The 21,309-nt window shown below is 45.0% G+C and overlaps 1 long non-coding RNA gene across 1 annotated transcript in view; it reads right to left on the bottom strand.

Moving 5' to 3' along the window:
* The window catches only part of LOC311421049, a 105,471-nt gene that overhangs the window by 79,203 nt on the left and 4,959 nt on the right, over window positions 1-21,309 (bottom strand). The window contains exons 2-4 of the long non-coding RNA XR_014684676.1: window positions 14,677-14,761; window positions 14,044-14,139; window positions 8,719-8,933 (exon numbers count right to left, since the gene is read on the bottom strand). This is a non-coding gene — a long non-coding RNA (uncharacterized lncRNA). The remainder of the gene's footprint in view (window positions 1-8,718; window positions 8,934-14,043; window positions 14,140-14,676; window positions 14,762-21,309) is intronic.

Raw genomic sequence — 21,309 nt, 5'->3', positions numbered from 1 at the left:
CTCTAAATTGTGCAATTTCTCTTACTCTAGATTTGCTCAGCTGCTGTCACCACCTGCTCATAGTTTCTCTGCAGTGTGGCAAAATGCTGAGCCCTGCCAGGGGCCAATCGGGTGGAAGGAGGCCTCCTCAGGGCTGATTTCCCTTACACTGTGTGGCAAGAATGCTCCTCCTCAGCATGTCACCTCAAAGGTCAGGCCGTGTGTGGCAAATCCACAGGCAAGGGAAAAGAAGAAAGCTGATGGCTGTATTCCTCCATTATTTCCTCAGATACCTGAAGCTCCCCTTCAGCCTAAATACATGCTAAGCTGGCAATGTTTTGGTCAATGTGAGTCAGAAGGGAAGGGGGAAATTGGCAAATAATTTTTCTTCCATTCAGACCCTGATCTGAATAGAAGAGGACCACTGGGCATGTACAGCTGCACGTACAGTCTCATGTGCTCTATCAGCCGTCTCAGCTGGAGCATTCTGAAGCATTAGGCCTTGGCTGAAAAGGCACATGGAGGTTGCGATGGTACGTTAAAGGCATGCACACAGATGTCTGCCTTTCACACAACTGACAGCTCTGTACTTCCCAGCAAATTCTGTCCCTTGTTTTCAGGAAGACCACACAACCCTGGAGGATTCTGTCAGAAGGCTCTGCAGGGCTGTACTGTGAATCAAAGACAGGTTAGTGGTAACTGAGGACTACTAAGTTAATTTGGTGATCCTTTAAGGAGTAGAAATTTGCACAATTGCACCCGCTGTTGCCACACTGCCCCTGTCTGAAGTGTTCGCAGCCCATTACCTTGACTGACTCCCGACTGCAGGAGCCCTTGGTGTGGACTGATGTAGAGTGGATGAGAAAGACATTAGCAGCAACTGAAGAGTGAGGTTCAGCTGACACTAAAGGGAAGCAAGAAGCCGATGCAGGAGCAGAGGACAGTGTATGTGTTGATGTTTCGCGAGGGTCCATGTGTTTCCACCTCTGTCTACTGTACAAGGGCTGCTGCTCAAAAGCAGAGGTGGATCCTCCATGGATCACTAAGCCTAAAAGGTGAGAAAGGATGGGGGTGAGGCTGGTGCTGTGGGCTGAAGGGATGGAAGCTGTGCAGAAAACGATTGTGCCCAAGCGGATAGCCCCTGAATGCTTTCAACCCTGATTGGCTTACAATATTTACAATGGAGAGCTTGCCACTGGAGCTCCTTAAGGGTGATGGGAAGTGATAAGGACTGAGACTGGCCTCTTGGTCCAAGCTTTAGAAGTCCATACAGGGGGTTCTGCCTCCAAGCAGGCACTCACACCACTGGGAAGTTTCAACCGACAGCTGTACGTCTGTGACAGCATTATCCAATGGATGGACGAATATCCACCCAACCTGGCTCCCAGGTGCAGCCTCACCAACACACCAGCTCTTGCAAGGAAGCCCAGCTTGCTTCCAGTGTCACTAGGGAGGACTGGTGAGCAGAACCTCTGCCACTGCTGTCACTACTGTCTGAGAGAGCAAGGGGAGATGGTTCTTTAGGTTTTCAGTCATTAGGACCTTAAGAAAGCTACCCAACACTTTGCAGAGTTGCCAGACTAGTTCTCCCTTCTCAAGGCGCTGCATAATTTTTCCCCGTGGCTTCCTAGCAGACTCCAATCTTTTTCATGCCTCCTCATCCTCTGCTGTCTTGCTCTGTGCCTGAGAGTGCCTGGCTCTGCCATCATGGATGGGGTCTCTGTGGTGAGCCTGGACTGTCCAAACCCATCTCAGCTCAGTGCTCCTCTTGTGTGGCTCTAGAATCCCTGTCCACACACACCTGCAGGCTTCTCCAAAGCTTCAGGTAGGGATGGGTAGAGTCTAGATGGCACACAACATCACATGAGCATTTCTGTTAGCTGTAATGGCAGGGCTAATCTGTACAAGCATAAAATTCTGAGACTCTTTGAAATCCTACTTTTCAGACCCTGCACTCTCCTTTGCTTTGCATTGGCTCCACTGTGGGAGCTCAAGGATGTGTCATGACATCAGAACAAAACAAGGTAGCCAGCAAAAGCCAGCCATAGGGAAGACAGCAGCCAAGAAGAAGAGTGAGCCGACTGATGACTCCTGGACACACTGGTAAGTGTGGCATCTGGAAAAGTTTCTTTGATGACTTGTACAAAAGAAAATGTTACAAGAGGTACTGATAGGAAAGGGCGAGCGATTCACTGAAGATGAAGCAACTCTCAGTTCACAACTGTGTCTGTTCTCTTCTGAGCTACCGTAACCTTCACTTACACAAAGTTCCATGCCCCCTGTTCTCTCCCTAGCGCTCAGGGATGTGGTTGGAGATAAATCAGGCAGCGGAATGTCCTAAGCTCGGGGACAGGTGCACGCCCTCAGGGACAGCTTGCTGTAAGTGCAGCTGGGCAGTGCTGGTGGGACCGAGGTCCAGCCTCGTGTCCCCAGCAAATTCCCACAGCTCCCTCCTGGCCCCCATCTCCTGCACCCTCAGGCCCTGCAGCCTTGACAAGAGTCATTCGCAGAAGGGGCTTGCTCAGAGAGCTCTGGAGGTTGCCTGTGCCAGGAGGATCACTTTGTCATTTGTCTCCCTTCATCGGCAGTGTCAAAAGCTAAAAATAGCCGGCCCTTGCAAGACTCCTGCGTGAAGCCATGCCTGCTTGTGTAGATGATATGCTTCCACTAATAGCGCTTGAAGACATTCCTCAGCGGGTAGCTTGCCTTCTATATCTCACTGCGATGCGTTGCCATGTAGGAGCTGGACAACTGTGCTGTGTCCTAAGATGGCAGATGCTATTCTTATCCCAGAAAGGCCTGCTCCGGCACAGCTCCTTTGTCAGCTGAAATGTGAAAAATCAGAAACAGGCCTGAGTGTGCTCCCACTTGTAAGAGTATAAATCAAGAGTGACCCCTCTGAAGCCAGTGGAATGACAGTGAGTGAAACCAGTGCCTGGGTGCTCACTCTGCTCTCCTGGGACATGCTGTCCCATCGGGAACATGGCAGCTGCACGGGTGCTTCAGCGGTCTGTTTGGGGTGTGGGTAGGGACATCCCTTCCCTTGGACATCAACAAATGAAAAGACGGTATGTAGCCCTGAAAGCGTACAATTTTACAACTGCCTCCCTCTGTGGCGAGGATGAAGCCAGAGGCAGGGCTTACTCCAACCTTCAGAAGCTTCCAGAAAGACTCTTCCCCTTGCTCAGACTGTGCTTTTGCAGCACTCACTGAGGGAAAGTAGCAGGGCTGCTCAACGGAGATCCTTCAAGGAATCCCATTGCAGTATGGGGACTGCAGAAGAACCTCTGGCCAAGTCAGTGGCCATAACATGCTGGTTATGGAGGCCCCACTCTGCCTGCAGCCTGCCTTCACTAGCTCTTTGGAGAGCTCAGGAAAGGAGGCATCCCAGTACAGCACAGTCGCCACGGGAAATCAATTAGAGGAAGTCAAGGCAGACATCAGTTGGGAGGGTGGCTGTGCCTGTCCCATTGCCATCTGGCCTGTTGCATGAAGGACACAGGCCCCATCAGCTTTCCCCTCAGCACTGGACTCCAGCAGCCTCCTGTCAGTCACAGGGAACTCAGACAGGCAACACCTGACCTCATCTATTTGTGCTCAGAGCAGAATTTGTGCTGAAGGCACGAATTGCCAGCGGGTGGCAGCATGGAGCCTCAGAGGTGGTCCTTCCACTGGGTGCCTTCCCTGCTATAAAACAGCAGCTAGGACTCGCTTAAAATGGCATGCATTTAAAGCTGGTGAAACTTGCTGACCTACGTGTTATTGCCAAACCCAACCAAATGGGATGAAATTTAACTAGTTAGGTCAACTTATCTAGTGTCTATCTATATTCTGCGTTCACTGGAACAGGTCAAAGGCAGGTGGAATGGGCCAAAGAAGGCCTAGAAATTTGTGGCTCATTAATGCTGATACAAAGGACCCTGGGCTGGCAGTAGCAGCCACTGGTCGCTGTGCAGGGCCTCGTTTGCATTGGGCCCTCTGCTGAGAAAGCCTCCATGTAAGTGCTCTGAAGTGTGTGACTGTCAAAAGGCCAACACAAAGCACCAATAGACCTGCCAACTCCAACACACACACCTGATAGCACAGTCTGAGGGCTGTGACTGTTGCACCTCTTTTGACAGCTGTGTTCTGGCTGGACCTTTAGAGTGCAGGCACCAGGGGAGGCTCAGGACTCTGGAGTGCCCCACTCATCTTAGGATGGACATGAGGATCTTACCTCCACAGGTGAGGATCTCTTAGACTCTTAGGCCACAAAGGGCAACAGAGAAAGCCCTTTGCAGCCTGAAGGGTAAGCAATCCAGGGGAGTTTTAGGTTAGATGTTAGGAAGAACTTCTTTACTGAAAGGGTTGTTAGGCATTGGAACAGGCTGCCCAGGGAAGTGGTGGAGTCACCATCCCTGGAAGCCTTCAGAAGACGTTTAGATGTAGAGCTTAGGGATATGGTTTAGTGGGGACTGTTAGCGTTAGGTCAGAGGTTGGACTCGATGATCTTGAGGTCTCTTCCAACCTAGAAATTCTGTGTGATTCTGTGTGATTCTGTGTGAATAATAAGCCAAGTGTTTCCCACGGTCTACCTTTAAGCTGACTCTAGGATCAAAATACACATCATCAAAGTAATTGTCCCGGTAGAAGTAAGTGACTGTGAACTCAACCAAAGCTGACCTGGACCTTCACTGTTCACACACAAAAGCAGAACAGGGCCCCAGCGGGAAAAGACATCCTGTCTCTCATCTCCCTCTTCTTCATCTTGCAGAGGAAGCCCAGTGAGGGGGGTTGAGAAGAATCGCGTATGAGGTTCCCCTTGCCCTCTGAGACCTGTGAGCAGGACCAGCTCCCTGGGAGACAGAGATGCTGTGAGAGGTAGGGTCAATCACTAACAGACACTGGAACCACAGGCTGTCTCTCCTCTAGCAAGTGGAACAATAGGAGAACATCAGTGGGGCAGAAACAGGTGCTGAGGACCTGACACCTAGGCTCAATGGGTTCCAGGGACAGGGGTGGGGGTTCCAAGACCCGAATGCCAGTTTGAGGTGGGAGCATGGCAGAGGTGCCTGTCTTATTTAGGTGAGCTGTGCTTTGTGGTTTTGGCTGTGTGGATTCCTTCTCCAAGGAGGAGTTTTTATGTCTCTGGCCCAGAATGGGACAGAAACAGGAGACCTGGTTACCTAGCATTTGGAGAAGACTTAGGTTTTAAATGATTTTTTGCCTCACTCTTCACCAGCAAATGACTAATATAGAGTATTAATATATAGTAACCGCACTGCTCAAATTGCAGAAGGCAAAAGACAGGGACTGGGAGAATGAAGACCTGCTCACTGAAGGAGATTACGTCTGACAGCATCTAAGGAACCTGAAGGTACACAAGTCCATGGGACCTTGTGATGTGCATACAAGGGTCCTGAGGGACTGGACAGATGAAGTTGCTAAGCATATTCATCATATTCAAGAAGTAATAGCAGCCTGTTGAAGTTGCCACTGACTGAAAAAGGGGAAACATAACTCCCTTTTTTAAAAAAGGGAATAAAGGAAGACCTGGGGAACTACAGGCTAGTCAGTTTCACCTTTGTGCCCAGTAACATCATGGAGCAAATCCTCCTTGAAACAACATGAGCTGCCATTTTCACCATACATTAATGATCTTGTTTACCTGTTTGATTACCTAAGATGGTTATTATAGTGCAGACTTTGTTAAGGGGTTGTGAACTTGTGTGAGAGGGGCATCTAAGCACTCTGGTAGAACAAAATGGTATCAGAATTAAAAGTAGCTCTGGTAAACTGTAGAATTTTTCCAAATTAAGAAGGAAATCTAATGAAGAGCAAAAAAGCACTTTGGAAGACGAGGCAGAGAAATGCATGTTTTATGGCTGCCAAACTATACGGGAAAGGAAGTGAAAATTGTAATATATCACAAGTTGGCATTTTATGACAGCTATAAAAAAGGGACATTTTGATATTTTTGAACATGTTCCTAGCTTTTTTCCTAGCATTTTTTTACATGTATTGGTGTTTGGGTGTTGTTATTAGAAACTGAGAAAGTTTCTACAATAGGAAACAATTCATATTTCAGCGTGTTGGATTGACATTTATGTGACATAATTGATAATTATGTGATTATATGAGAAAAACACTAGCTTTACATTGAAAAATATATTTTGAACAAAATAGAATCACAATAGCATTTACCTTAAATAAGAAATACCTTAAAAATATAATCTGCCTTACTTGAAAATTATCATATTTGGTAATAACTTAAACTCACATTACTCTTATATGATGTTTTATGTATTTTTTTTTAAATTTTATTTATTATTCTTGGGATCCTTAACATGCTCTATTTTTCAGTTTGAACTAAGCATCTCAGTCAAGGTGTGCTGTTCCTAAAGCCATCTTTAGATATATTATTCTTTTCCTATATATGGTTGTAGGACTAGGTGATCTTAAAAGCTCCCTCCCTTCAAACCCAAACCATTTGACAATTCTGTTATTTGTGATATTCTCCTGTGCTTGAATTACAGTGGTGGTTAATTAATGATCCAATTTATTACATTATTAGGGCAAAGGTAGAACACCAGGAAGAAACTAAGGATTTCTTTTTCTTGAATTGTGATTATCTGCTACGTGTCAAGGGTTGCTTTGCAATGATGCACTATTTTTAAAATCAAGCTGTCTGTCATCTGATCAGTACTAGTGCAAAGGTCCTGAGAAAAACCTTGGTCTGTAATGGCCATAAAGAAAGATCTCTCAGAGAAAAGCTTAAAATAGATGGAGCTGATGGGCTTATATAGAGCTTGTGTCATATATGGACTGCAGGAGATCTCCTGAGTGCAAAAGCAGCGTTCCGGTGATAGCAGAGCAAATGCTTGAAAATATTCCCCTTCAGACACTGTCAGTAAAGCCACATTTAACAGGTCACACTGTAAGCTCCTGTTAGGAACCTGAGGAGAGGAGGAAACCAACTAGCACCTGAGTCTTACTGTTAAGGTTTCACAACAGTGCTTTTACACCTCAAGCAGAGCAGGCACTACAACCACTTCATGCCAGTAGTTTCCTGAGGTCAGCACAGTACTTCTTGGAGAAATATAACGCAGTACACAAGGAGGGTTTGGAACTGAGGTACTAAGAGATAAAATGGAGGCTTAGCAAATATATGAGGCAGAGAGCAATGCAAGGTCATGGGACGGCTCTGAGGCCCTACAAGGCATCCTGCTCATAAATTATACTGGTCAACTGGAGGGGCTTGCCATGGATCTGAAGACATCGATTTGGAAGGGAACTGATATACACCTGTGCTGCCTAGCAAAGCAGTGAACAAGTGAAGTGTTCATTGCAACTTTAGCTGATTAGGTTAGTATTCAATTAAGCTAATGTTACATGAACACCAATACAATCTTTCATCTGTGAGAAGTATTGTGCTATGGATAAGTCTCCAAATTGAAAACAAGTTTTGAGAACCCTCTTTTTTTCAATGTAATTAATGAATATAGGAATAAGCAGTAGAAATCATCTCATGTGATAACAATACTGCATACTATTTCTGCTGTCATGAATACCTTGTTTAATGGTTTTTATGTTCAAAAGCCTTTCATTTTTTATAAAGAAAGCAGGTCATTTTTGGGGGTATATTCATAACATCCACTTACAGCAACAAGATGTTAGTTGTAAAAAATCTAAACAAGACTCCATAGTGTAACCTCTCTCTCTGCTTCTCTTACAGGTAACTTTCAGTTGACAAACAAACCAATTAATCAAGTGTCTGGTAATTTTAGTTTTTTTTTATTGCTATCCTCATTTTTGCTCCTTTCATTCCATTTTCCAACTTCTTTTGCCTTTTCCTTCCTTTTCCGTTGTCATCAGAGCCTGTCCACCCCAATCACCTGCTCTGTAACTGGAGCTGTTTGGCTGCTATGGCATCTGATGGAAAGGGCATTCTGAATGTCACCTTCTCGGCCAAGACCCACTGCCCAGATATCTTTCACTGACATTTGCTGTGGAGATAGGAGAAGTTTAAGTAACCATAGAAATTTGATGCATAATCAAGAGCTGTTCCTCTTCAAAATTAAGTTCCATGTCCTCCCTGTCTCTAGCTAATTTTGCCCTCTATCTTCCCTTTTCTTTGTAAGACTATTTTACACTGTTGGCAGCTACTTAGGTGTTATTAGAGGAAAGTAAAGAGATTCCTGGTTTTAAAGTCTACTGTCGAAACTTCTCAAATTGAAGTCACTTCCCTTTCCCCTGCTGTGAGGTCAAATAACAACTGTATCAAGCATTGCAGAAATTAGTCTCTTAACAAAGGAACAGGATTAGAAGATAGTAAAGCCATCTCAGCCCATTCCCATCTAACCTGAGGTACAAAGAAGTTCTCAACAGCAACAGATACAAAGGTTAGCTCACTTAACCCTAGGATGTATTTTGTCTTTGCCATAGCCAAGCCAATACCTGGCCCAAGGTGCCCTTCACATGACCAGATTAGTTATCCTTTCATTTGTTGAGCTCATCACTGGGTATTCTCTATAAATCTCTCCAGCTTCTTTCCTGCTCTATCCTTTCTAGCACTGCTTATCTGGAATGATAGTTAAAATCCCTGAAGGACGTCTTATCCAGATAAACCACAAACAATTACCCAGACTAGATAAGCTAAGTCATGAAAAGAGAAAGCCTTCATCATATTCCATTTAATTTGACACAGCACCCACCTTTCAATAGAATAAAGAGAACTTTTTATGTGGAAAGTGTCCTTACCATCTCCAGGCTCCAGAGTCCAGTGCCCAGCCACATCTTAGCAGAAGTGTTGGGATGAGAAGCTTTGCACCAGAGAATTAGTGTTCCGGCATTTCTCCTTGTCTCATGCCAGCATTCCTGAGAGGTCTTATTTTACTCTGGGGTATGAGGCTACACATTTGTTGTCAGTCTGTTCATTAAGGATCCACAGGCACAAAGGTCCCTCTTGGCATGTTCTATAAATATTAACAGCATAGTTGAGAACAGCATTTGCAAGCTGCAAATCCCATCAGGAATTTTCTTTAAGATTACTGTAAAAACTAACAGCAAACAGTAAAAAAAAACACTGAGCATCTTTCATTATTAACAGGAAACATGGGTGTTTTAGCCTTGCATTCTGTGAGCACTTCATCATTATGAGACAACCTATTTTGTTGCACGTTGACAGTTTCTTTAGCAGAAGACTTGCCGTATCCCATCACTCTCATCCCCAAGATTTACTCTGTGGGTGTTAAGTCGATTTCCTAAATCTATGTGTTAAACAACAGTTTTGGGCCCCTTGCTACAAGAAGGACATCGAGGTGCTTGAGCGGGTGCAGAGAAGGGCGACGAAGCTGGTGAGGGGCCTACGAGGAGCGGCTGAGGGAGCTGGGCTTGTTCAGCCTGGAGAAAAGGAGGCTCAGGGGTGACCTTATTGCTCTTTACAGATACCTTAAAGGAGGCTGTAGCGAGGTGGGGGTTGGTCTGTTCTCCCACGTGCCTGGTGACAGGACGAGGGGGAATGGGCTTAAGTTGCGCCAGGGGAGTTTTAGGTTGGATCTTAGGATCAAGGTGGATGACAGCTTTCCATACACACTCTGTACAGATATAATGCAGTTGGTGTAAATACAAGACCACAGAGATGGTGACAGCCCCGTAGGGAAGTATTGTGGACTGCATGTGCTCTGCAGAAAGCTTCTGGTATTAAACCTCTTGGGGAGGGAGTCTCAGAGGAACATACAAATGACAAAATGTTATGCAGAAAGCCAGTGGAAAATGACATTCCACAGAGAGACAGACTAGGCTTTGAGGAAAAGATCGGCTCCAGGGCAGGTGTGTTGTGCAGTGGAGCAGGGAATCAAGGCCACTCAAGGGAGCCGTCAGGACATGGCAGCCATCACGAGAGAGGCTGACGAGGCACAAGAAGAACCAGCAGCAGCAGCAGTGGCTGCGAGCCTTTTAAATTGGGCTTCGCCGCCATTTTGCAGTCACTCACCGAGGCAGCAGCCCCCCCGACTTTATAAAAGCAGTCCCTAGGGAGCACTGCAAACAGGCCTGCCTTGGTGTTTAGTGCAGGCAGTTGAAGTGGAGGATCCTCTCCTTCCCTTCTCTCCCCTCCTTTGGGAACTCTGCCTCTTACAACTTATAATTTCAAGAGAGGAAGCTACTGTAGAGAGTAATAGTGAGCCTGCTGGTTTGCCAGCGCTGCACCCTGGCAGAAGGCTATTGCCAAGAAAAGTGTGGAGACCCAGACAGAGACTCCACACAAATGTACAAGGAAGGCTGTTGCCAAGAAAAGTGTGGAGACCCAGACAGAGGTCCTATGCAAACATGCGAATGCGCAGGTCTCTGGCTGGAGTGAGTGCTACAGCCTGACAGGGTGACAGAAAACACCTGTGTCAGATGCAGCCAGGTGAATGATTTACTCGGCCTAGTGGTGACCTGAAGGAAGAGGTGGAGAGGCTGAGGATCATTAGGGAGTGTGAGAGGGAGATAGGTTGGTGGAGCCAGTCCCTAGCAGCCTTGAGGCTTAGGCAGCCAGCAGAGGTTCTGCAAGAAGCACATCACCACCTACCACCTTGTGAGCGGGTAATAGGAAGGGACCAGCAGGCAGACAGAGTTTCTGCTGCAGTGAACCCTCTCTCCTCTCCTCCCCTCTCCTCCCCTCCCCTCCCCTTAAAAATGATGGTGATGAACTGGGGGACAGGAGGCAATGGCAAAAGGTCCCTGCTTGGTGTTACAAGTGTAGCAGGTGCACCTGCCCAGTGGTTCCCCTGCCTCCCCAGCTGCCCCTGCAGAACAGATACACTGCTCTGTGAGGACAACTAGACACTGGTGAGGGTGATGATTCTTCCTACTTGGATGTACCAAAGTCTAATCAGACTACCCACTGCATTAAAACCTTCTCAGTAAAGAATAAAAGATGGGTCATTGTCATTGGTGACTTACTGCTGAAGGGAGCAGAAGGTCTGATATGCAGACCAGACCTGCTATACAGGGAGATCTGCTGCCTCCTGGGGTCCCAGGTTAAAGATGTAAAAAGGTTATAGCCTCGTTCGCTTATATGGCCCTTGGATTATTATCCTCTTTTGTTGTTTCAGGCAGTGATAAAATAGGAAGAACTTCTCTAAGGACTATGAAGAAGGACTTCAGAGCCTTGGGGCGACTGGTCGAGGGTTCAGGAGCACAAGTCATGTTCTCCTCTATCCCTCCAGTTATAGCAAATAATGATGGACTGGAAATGATGAGCCAGCGGAATAATACTTGGCTTTGAGCCTGGTGTCACTAGTGGGGGTTTGGATTTTTTGACCTTGCCTTGATTTACATGAGACCAGGCCTGCTGACAACAGACAGGAATAGCTTATTCCACTGGCAGAAAAGGGTTTTAGGACGGGAGTTGGCAAGGTTCACTGAGAGAGCTTTAAACTAGGTATGAAGGGGAGTGGGAGTGAAACCAGGAAGAAGTTACTAGAAAGGAGCATGAATGTAACATGCCAGTTCTTGCAGATGAGAAATATTCTAGCAAGACCTTGCAGTCTTATATCTTGGTGAAGGAAGAGGATGGCATAAGATTTTGCAGGAAGGACACAAGGGTTGGTGAGAGGTTCGTTACTGTGGAAACACCTGAGTATGGTCAAGAGAGTATTAGGGCTTCTCCCTCCCAAAAGGTGGCCCAGCTGAGGTGCATTTATACTAATGCACGCAGTATGGGTAACAAACAGAAGCTGGAAGCCACCGTACTAGTAGGAAACTATGATGTAGTTGCCATCACTGAAATCTGGTGGGATGATTCCCATGGCTGGCTACAGACAGTTCAGAAGGGATAGATGACGAAGGAGAGGAGAAGGAGTTAACCCTCTATGTTAGGAAGTGGGTAGATTGTGAAGAGCTATATCTGAGAAACAGCCATGACCAGGTTGATTGCTTGTCGGTGAAAATTAAGGATTGGTTCAGTAAAGTACATCTAGTGGTTGGTGTCTGCTGCAGGCCACCTGATTGGGGGAGTCTGTTGACGAGGCCTTCTTGCTTCAGCTGCAAGAACTGTTGTGCTCACAAGCTGTTGTCCTGATGGGGGTCTCAACCAGCTGGATATTTGCTGGGGTAGCGGCACGGTGGGTTCCAGACAATTCAGGAGATTCCTGGAGTCTGTTGAGGATAACTTCCTGTTCCAGGTAATAGACAGACTTACCTGAGGTGAAGCCTTACTAGACTTGGCACTCACCAATGCAGAAGAGAGCATTAGAGAGGTTAAGATTGGAGTCTGCCTGGGCTGTAGCGACCGTGCCCTGGTGAAGTTTGTGATCTTAAGGAATATGGGTCTGGCAAAAAGTAGAGTCAGAACCCTGAACTTCAGGAGAGCAAAATTCTATCTGCTCAAGGAATTACTGTCTGGGATCCTCTGGAAAACTGTCCTTAAGGGCATAGGAATGGAACAGAGCTGGCAGCTCTTTAAGGACACCCTTCTGAGAGCACAAGAGCTCTCCATCCCCCAGCAGAAGAAATTGAGCAGAGGAGGCAGGAGACTGGAATGGCCGAGCAAGGACCTGCAGCTTAAACTGAGGGAAAAGAGAGAAATGTACAGGAAGTGGAATCACGGTTGTGTAGCCTGGGAGAAATACAGGGGTGTTGTCCTGGTGTGTAGGGGCAGATCAGGAAAGCCAAAGCACAGATGGAGTTGAGCTTGGCAAGGGATGTGAAGAATAACAAGAAGGGGTTCTGCAGATACATAGGCAGGAGGAGACAGGCCAAGGAGAGTGTGCCCTCTCTGATAAACGAAACGGGAGAACTGGTGTCCTCAGACATGGAAAAAGCTGAGGTACTCAATAAGTGCTTTGCCCCAGTCTTCGCGGATGGTCAAGTTTCCTATGTCTGTCAGGACCCTGAACCTCGAGGAGAGGGCGAGAGGACCAGATTCCGTCCCACTGTGACAGTGGAAAAAGTCTGGGACCACCTAATGAAATTAGATGTGTATAAGTACATGGGGCCAGATGGTACACATCCCAGGATGCAGAAAGATGGCTGATGTGGTTGTCAAGCTGCTCTCCATCATATTTGAAAAATCATGGCTGTCAGGTGAAGTCTCCAGTGACTGGAAAAGGGGAAACATTACTCCCATTTTTAAGAAAGGGAGAAAGGAAGTCCTGGGGAACTACCTCACCTCTGTGCCTGGCAAGATCATGGAGCAGATCCTCCTGGAAGACATCTTAAGGCATGTATGAGATAAATAGGTTGTCTGAGGCAGCCATCATGGCTTCACCAGAGGCAGATGTTGCTTAATCAATCTGGTGGCCTTCTATGATGGAGTGACCGCATTGGTGGACAAAGGAAGGGTGATCGATATCATCTACCTGGACTTGAGCACAGCCTTTGATATGGTCCCTCACCACATTCTTCTCTCTAAATTGGAGAGATATGGATTTGAAGGATGGACTGTTAGGTGGATAAAGAATTGGTTGGCTGGTTGCAGCCAAAGGGTTGTGGTCAATGGTTCTATGTCTGGGTGGAGGCTGGTCACAAGTGGTGTCCCTCACGGGTCGCTCTTGGTACCAGTGCTCTTCAACATCTTTATCAGTGACATAGACAATGGAATTGAGTGCCCTCAGTAAGTTTGCAGATGACACCATGCTGAGTTGTGCAGTTGGTATAATAGAGGGAAGGGATGCCATCTAGAGGGACCTGGACAGTCTGGAGAAGTGGGCCCATGAAAACCTAATGAGGTTCAACAAGGACAAGTGCAAGGTGTTGCATTTTGGCTGGGCTGCATTAAAAAAGGGGTGGCCAGCAGGGAAAGGGAGGTGATTGTCCCTCTTTGCTCTTGTGAGACCCCACCTGGAATACTGCATGCAGGCCTGGGGTCCCCAGCATAAGAAGGATGTGGAGCTCTTGGAACAGGTTCAGAGGAGAGCCACTAAGATGGTCAGAGGGCTGGAGCACCTCTCCTGTGCAGAAAGGTTGAGGGAACTGGGCTCGTTTAGCTTGGAGAAGGCTCTGAGGAGACTTCATTGCAGCCTTATCTCTTTTCTCTGAATCAGTGAGATCAATCCTCTTATCAGTGTAATCAAGTAAGGTGCCAAGACAACTTCTTACCATTTGCAACTGCACGGACTGCACTTCATTCCCTCATGTTGTTCATACAGAATGCACTGCACACAGGTAAGAAGTCAGGAAGGAGAGCCAGGAGACCTGCATGGTTAAACAGGAAATTACTGGGCAAACTCAAGTGGAAGAGGAGAGTCTGTAGATGGTCAGCCTCACCTCCATCCCTAGTAAGGTGATGGAACAAATTATCCTTGGTGTTGTTTCTAGTCATATCAAGCATGAAAGGGTCATTAGGGGTAGTCAACATGGCTTCAGCAAGGGGAAGTCATGCTTGACCAACCTGATAGCCTTTTTTGAGGATATATCTGGGTGGATAGATGATGGCAAGGCAGTGGACGTGGTGTATCTTGATTTCAGTAAAGCCTTTGCCACCAAAGGTGGCAAAGGTTCCAGGGTGACAGAACACTGGAGCAGGTTGCCCGGGGGGGTTGTGGAGTCTCCTTCACTGGAAACATTCAAAACCCGCTTGGACGCATTCCTGTGTGACATGATTTAGGTGTTCTTGCTCTGGCAGGGGGACTGGACTAGATGATCTTTCAAGGTCCCTTTCAAAATCCCTAACATTCTGTGATTCTCTGTAATTCTGTGATTCTGTGAAGTGTGTGACTGCAGTACTCTTACAAATCAGCATGAAAGGGGACAGGATTTCATCGCAATTGTCATCTCCAAAGGACACTGCTCTTCTTGATATTTTTGCTTGTTGGTTCTGAAAGAGAATTGTTAAAGAGAAAAATGTTACTGAGAACCCTCCACTCCATTCTGAAATTAATGGTGCTGTAACCAATTTCCCTCTTGGATTTCTACAGTTGCTACAGCTGGGATTAGCTCAAGCCCTTTCCATTCCCCCAGTTTTTGCTGCATCACCTTCTAGGATGCAACACACTCATATTCCACAACCTGTCACTGATGGGATTTCCTTTACACAGCACTCACAGTGTTGTGTACCAGCCCTTCCCTTGTCCATGCTCAGGGTGGGACAGGCACATAGGCACTGTGTCTCTCCCAGCTGCACCAGTGCTCAGTTCATGCAGGGCCATGGTTTGTCACTAGAGCAGCACATCCACAGAGGCATTCCTGGTCCTTCTTGTGGCCCTGAGACCCTCACAAATCATGGTCAGGACATCAGACTCCCTGATTACTGGGTGAGGAGTAGCTGAAGTGACCTGTACAGGAGGGGCACTGCTTCCTGAGTAAGCACCTGAGCCTGTTCTTCAGGCCCAGGACAAGTGGACCACAAGAGAAGGTTTCCTACCTAACAGAAGCTGAGCTGCTCTGAGCTTTCTACAGCCTCTCAGGGCTCAATAGCAGGGTTTGTTAGCTGTGTCCTGTGAGAATTGTAGGCTTCATGCTGACAGGAAAATGAGTAGGTTACTTGGAGTAATGAAGGCTAACATGCATTTTATCTTCATCAGATGGCAGTAGGAATGTAGTTGTCTATACCTAATTTAACTGCAATGCATCTTGTTACCTACTCTGAATCTCATTCTACCTGCATCTTTCCGATGCCATGCTACTGTATAAAGAGTAAAATCTTGGAAGGCTAGATCCATATTCATCATCTAAGTACCACCAGTTTATATTGGAATCTGCTATGCTTTATTGTCATGAATGAATTATCTTAAAAACTGCAGTCAGCAAGGAATAAGTGCCGTAGCATCCAGTCTTCAGGAAAAGTTGCATGACAGAAATCAGGAGTCACAATTTTTTAGTACAAGGAACAATACTTAAATTTAGAAGTTTCTAACTTTTGGACATCCCTTTATGACTGAGATGAATCTGTAAACTTGGACTTCCTAATCTACTTCCCATTGAACTGTGTATAAAGCAAATCTCCACAAGGCATCTCAGAAATTCTTGGGCCTGAACTGGGAAACCTAGTGAAAAAGAGGAAGCTAATGAGACCACCAAAGGAATTAGATGATGATATAGAAGGTATTATTTGCTCAGAATTTCACTGCTGCGCTATTATGAAATAAGAAATGCAACCTGACAATTTATTCTCTACTGTACAGGAATTCACTAGCTGCCACAGAGCAACCTGTTTATAGTAAGTTTTAACTTGGTGAAGATGCAAAGATCTTCCAATCTGAATGTAAGATATCAGCAGTGTTCCTCTACAATCACTTCTTTCAAGTTGTAAAGTAGAATAGAAGGGTCCTATATAATGATGTGGGGCTTGTGATCACTCTTTTCCTGGGTTTATTTTGCGCAGGAGACTGACACATGAACAGGGGCCATGGAATTTCTTCTACTGATGATCTTATTGAAGCTAGTTGATAGTAGTATTGAAAACAGCATCACACTGCAGACAGTGAAATTTCATTCCATTGGAATATAATAAAGTCAAGTTTCCTTTTTCACAAGGCAAATCTAAAAGCAAAATTCATTGCAAGATTCTGCCTGGCTGTAGGCTGAAGATCTGTGTCTATGTGCATATTTTCACTTCAACTGATATGTTGCTAAGTATTCTCTGTCTCTGCTAACCTTAGAGCTTGATTGAGTAGAAGTCATATCTTAAGGGCTGGCAGAGATTGAGGCAGCTGCCTGATCTCTTCCTTAAGACAGTTCTATTTTCAGCATGCCTGAGTCTCTTTTCCTCCATGGGAAATGTCAGCACTACACTACCTCACCCATGACATATTACTTTGCAGGACATTCTGTTTCCAGGGGCTGCTCTAATTCCTCCTCTTCTCTTTTTAACCTATGCTGTGCTCTGTGTTTTGCATCCAGCTGAAGTAAAGTCCAGTCCTGCAGAGGCAGGAATGAGACTAGGAGAAAGTTAGTGTCTGGCAGGATTTCTTTCTCCCTTCCCTTCCCTTCCCTTCCCTTCCCTTCCCTTCCCTTCCCTTCCCTTCCCTTCCCTTCCCTTCCCTTCCCTTCCCTTCCCTTCCCTTCCCTTCCCTTCCCTTCCCTTCCCTTCCCTTCCCTTCCCTTCCCTTCCCTTCCCTTCCCTTCCCTTCCCTTCCCTTCCCTTCCCTTCCCTTCCCTTCCCTTCCCTTCCCTTCCCTTCCCTTCCCTTCCCTTCCCTTCCCTTCCCTTCCCTTCCCTTCCCTTCCCTTCCCTTCCCTTCCCTTCCCTTCCCTTCCCTTCCCTTCCCTTCCCTTCCCTTCCCTTCCCTTCCCTTCCCTTCCCCCAGTTCCTTTTACCAAGAACTGTCATTCAAATAGCTTCCCTTCATGAGGCTACCGTAAAAATTTATGAAACATTGAGAGGCAAATGCTGTGTAGCTCAGAAGGATTTTGTAAATGCTGATATGAGTGGCTAGATGATTAAACACTGCTATTCTTTCTGCAGGAGTTTCCTGTCCTACGGAACAGGGTCTTGAAAAGATAGGCTGCCTGCAAACTTTCATTAATTATCATTACTATTTAGAAGGAAACATTAAAGTATATATTTACAAATATTAATCATACAGACGTTCTCACAGGCATAGAAGCAGTGACCTTATAGATTTTTCCTCTTAGCCTCTTTTAGCCATATTTTCTTCTGATTTCTTTTCCTTTTCCAACACCTTCAAATCTAAATGGAAACACCTTCTAATCCAAATGGAAAGGTCTTTCCTTTCTAAACCTGCACTGGGAATTCGTGTTCATCTTGTGATCAATGTCAGACACCCTGTAACATCTGCCATTGCAATCAATCATTTTTTTCTTTCTTAAAATATAAGTCTTTTAATACCATATGTGGGAAACTATGGAATTCTTGGTAGATGAGGATTGGAAAATGTATTATTTTTTCGTACATGGTAGAAATTTTTAATTACCATTCACTAAAGCAGGACTTACAGAATTAACACTGGAATTCATTTTATTTGAACTTGGTGGTTTAATGCCAAGCATTGAAAAGTTGATTGTTCAATCCTTTTAACACCTGTGTTCTAGATGGGCCCAATAAATGATCTATCTATCTCCTTGATAACACAACCCAACAAACCAAAATCTGGGCATGTGCATTAAGTGTGGTTGTTAAGGACAGCTTAAAGACAGGCATGTTTTTGAAGAATTGTTGTTATTAATTTTTTTGGAAACAAACAAACATAGAAGTATACAAGCATATGATTAATTTTGCGAACTTTCAGGAATTTCACTAAATGTGATTCTATACCAAACTTTTAGCTAAACTCTCTTTTAAACTCTCAGTTATAAAGCAAAGCTTACATTCCACTTATTACTGTAACTGCACTGTGATCAACTTACTTTAGATGCACTTAGTAATTCCAGTAGTATTAGAGAACAGTAAAAAGAGATCATTTGAAAGTAAAGCTCCCATTTTACAATACCTTTTTCCTATTTCAGCAATAATATATAATTTTATGCATTCTGAAAATAAATAAATTGCATTTTATCCAATTGATTCCAAAGACTTCTGTTTTTTTCAGGGTCTATGGAAGATCATAAACACTTCACTCCAATAACTCTAGAAATCTGCTAATAAAAGTAACCCATTACCTGGATGTACATATCTAAACCAGCCCAGCTCTCATGCATGTTTTCCAGTGCTCTCATGTATGCAAGGTTCCTTTGTCTTTTAATGAGGTGATTGTAGACCTGGCTTGCCTGGGACAGTGGAGTTCACAACCTGTAGTCCCAGAGCAAGAACGTGAAATATTCACTTTTTTTAAATTTTTTTTTAATGGGGGTTGTCAGGAACACAGTATTTCTATTTAAAAAATTACGAAAACACAGATGAAAGGGCTGAACAATTTGCTCATATGTATTTATAATGTTAAATGCTTTTATACCACCCTGTAGTTGGTTAGTTCTTAGTTTTGTGGTGAAGTTATAGCCATCCAACTCAGTGTATGTACAACTTCTAGATCTCACCATAAGCTTAAACTGCTAATCAAATGGATTTTTTTTTTTTTTTTTTTGGTTGCAAATTATTAGTTGCAAATTTAGGTGCACACGATGTGAAATTTATACACTGAGCAAAATAGCAATTGTAATCCATGAGATCTCTGCTCACAAACAACTTCCATACCTGGAAATTCACATTTGTACAACGGTTATTCTAATACTGCTCAAGACCTTCCTGCTGACACTTTCCTGAGTGAGAAGGATCCTTCTACATGCCTCCTTTCTTCCCCAGTAATACTTACTAGACATTTTAGTGCAAGAAATTACATAAGAAAACTCATTTCAGCTGAGATGTCCTCCTCTGGCATACAGATAACCATTTTTAATTATAATTCTTTTGCTTCTTCTGTCTCCCATTTAGGTAAAACATGAACAATCCTGATCTCTTCATTCTATTTTAGTAAAAAATTCTTAGTGGAGTCCTCATAGCCATACTTCACACAGAAGAAGATTAAGCTTTCTGATGAAGAAGAAGCCCTAGTTCTTCTTTTCAAAAAATTTAGGAACCAAGCTGCATGCCTGCAAATTCTTATCTGTTTGGGAATGTTGATATACTATCTTAATTTAAGGCAAGCCTTTCTGAAATTCTTCTGCAAACTGAGGTAGGATGTGTTAATAATGGCATTAAATGGTCCAGGCTGCAGTTCTTACAGTAACAATCTGTCTCTCCAGGAGCACACTGAAGGTTTTAGGTCTGCTTACACTGAGCTCCAGGAGAAAGAGCCAAACAGCCTTAGCACTTCCAGTCTGAAAGCCTGGATTTTTAAACATGTCTGTACATTCTCTGTGTGGGCTATCCTGTTTACCCAAATAGGCCATGTTCCTTGCATGGTCCTTCCTTTTAGCCCTGTAGAGGTTCTAGTGCTAGTTATCTTACACTGTCTTTTGTACTTCAAAGCCCTGTTGACAGCTGTTCCAAAAACTCATTTTGCTGACTGTGTTATTCATACAATGGGAGAGGTATTGTGGAGATGGACAAGTAAGGAATCTCTTTCCATTTTAGGGTATATCTCACATAAGAGATAGTACCATTGCTTGCAACTAGAAGCACTTTCATAAAATTCTTTGGGTTTCTAAATGTGCCTTATAGGGATGTAGGGACACTAAATTCAATGTACAAATCACTGCTGAGTGGCTATCAACAACTGAAGATGTGTACATTTGCTAGCTGCTTCCTCTTCAAGCCAGGCCTTCCCTTGGCTGACTTCACACCTACTGCTGCCTGACTGTGTGCCTCACTCCTGCCAGCTGGGTCCACAACTTGGGCAACCCAACAGGAAAAACACAGAAGAGCTGTACTGAAGAGACTGGATTTGTCATTGGCAACTGGAAATTCAACATTTTCTGTCCCCAGAATCAGGCATCTAGCCTAAGACACTCAGCTGCTCTCAAACAGATCCTGGAGACACAGGCATATCCTGAGGATGGACACTTTGTCCCAGCATGACAGCACTGCATAAAACAGGTTTGCTACCTACTGCTGAGAGCAGGGCCTCATAGGAAAGCAACAGCAGCTACCAGTACTTCACCTGCTGCTGCCACGGGATGCTGCCTTGACAGTGCAGATGTTACAGCTTCCCTTGAAATGGAAGACTGGAGCTCCCACATCAACCTGAGGGAAGAAAATCCCTAGATCTCCCATCCTGGGAGAGCCCTCAGTCACCTCTGCTTCAGACCTTGTTCATTGTGCATGGTGTTCTGAACACTGTGCTCTGAGCTGCCAAGACCCTCCTGTCCCCTCCATGGCTAGGACCTATAACCAATGTGTTGTTGGGCACTGTGTGGCAACCCCGTGCCCCATTGACTCCACTATGGAAGTCTCTCAGAGCAATCCCTGCTGGCCCCAATCTTGGGAGAAAATTTGCACTTGGTCCTGCCAGAGGCAGGTGCCAGTCACCCTCAATGTCCAGTTCCTAAAGAGACAAGACTTCAGATGTATCCCTGTGCATGCCGTTTCACACCAGCTTACTCTGAGATCATCCTGGACAGGGTGTCACAATCATCCTCCCTATCCTGGATGAGTTCTGGGTTTGGGCTCCAGGCACCAAAAAAACAGGTGCTGCAGTGCAAGAGGCTCCTTGGAATAAGTTCATCATGCACAAGGCAGTGCCTGGTTCTAGATATTACATCAGATTCTATGCATCACTTTTCTAACTTTGTCCCTGTGTTTTCCACTGACCTCTTTTAATAACCAGAATGCCAACGACCAGGAGAAGAACATGTTTAGGCCTGAGACAATTCAAAACAGCTCAAGCAACAGCTGTTACATATTTCTTGTGGCTGAACCCTATAAATCAGGAATTTCATCTTTCTTTGTTCAGTAGAATATACTTTTTACTTTTACATTCATTTAGAGATGCTGTGATTTTTAGCTGTTAAAATTAGAAGACACCTTCTG

The sequence above is a fragment of the Aythya ferina genome (genome assembly GCF_964211825.1).
Source record: "Aythya ferina genome assembly, chromosome: 18".
Lineage (NCBI taxonomy): Eukaryota > Metazoa > Chordata > Aves > Anseriformes > Anatidae > Aythya > Aythya ferina.
Note: the sequence above shows the minus strand (reverse complement) of the source record. Positions and strands in the feature narration are given on the sequence as shown.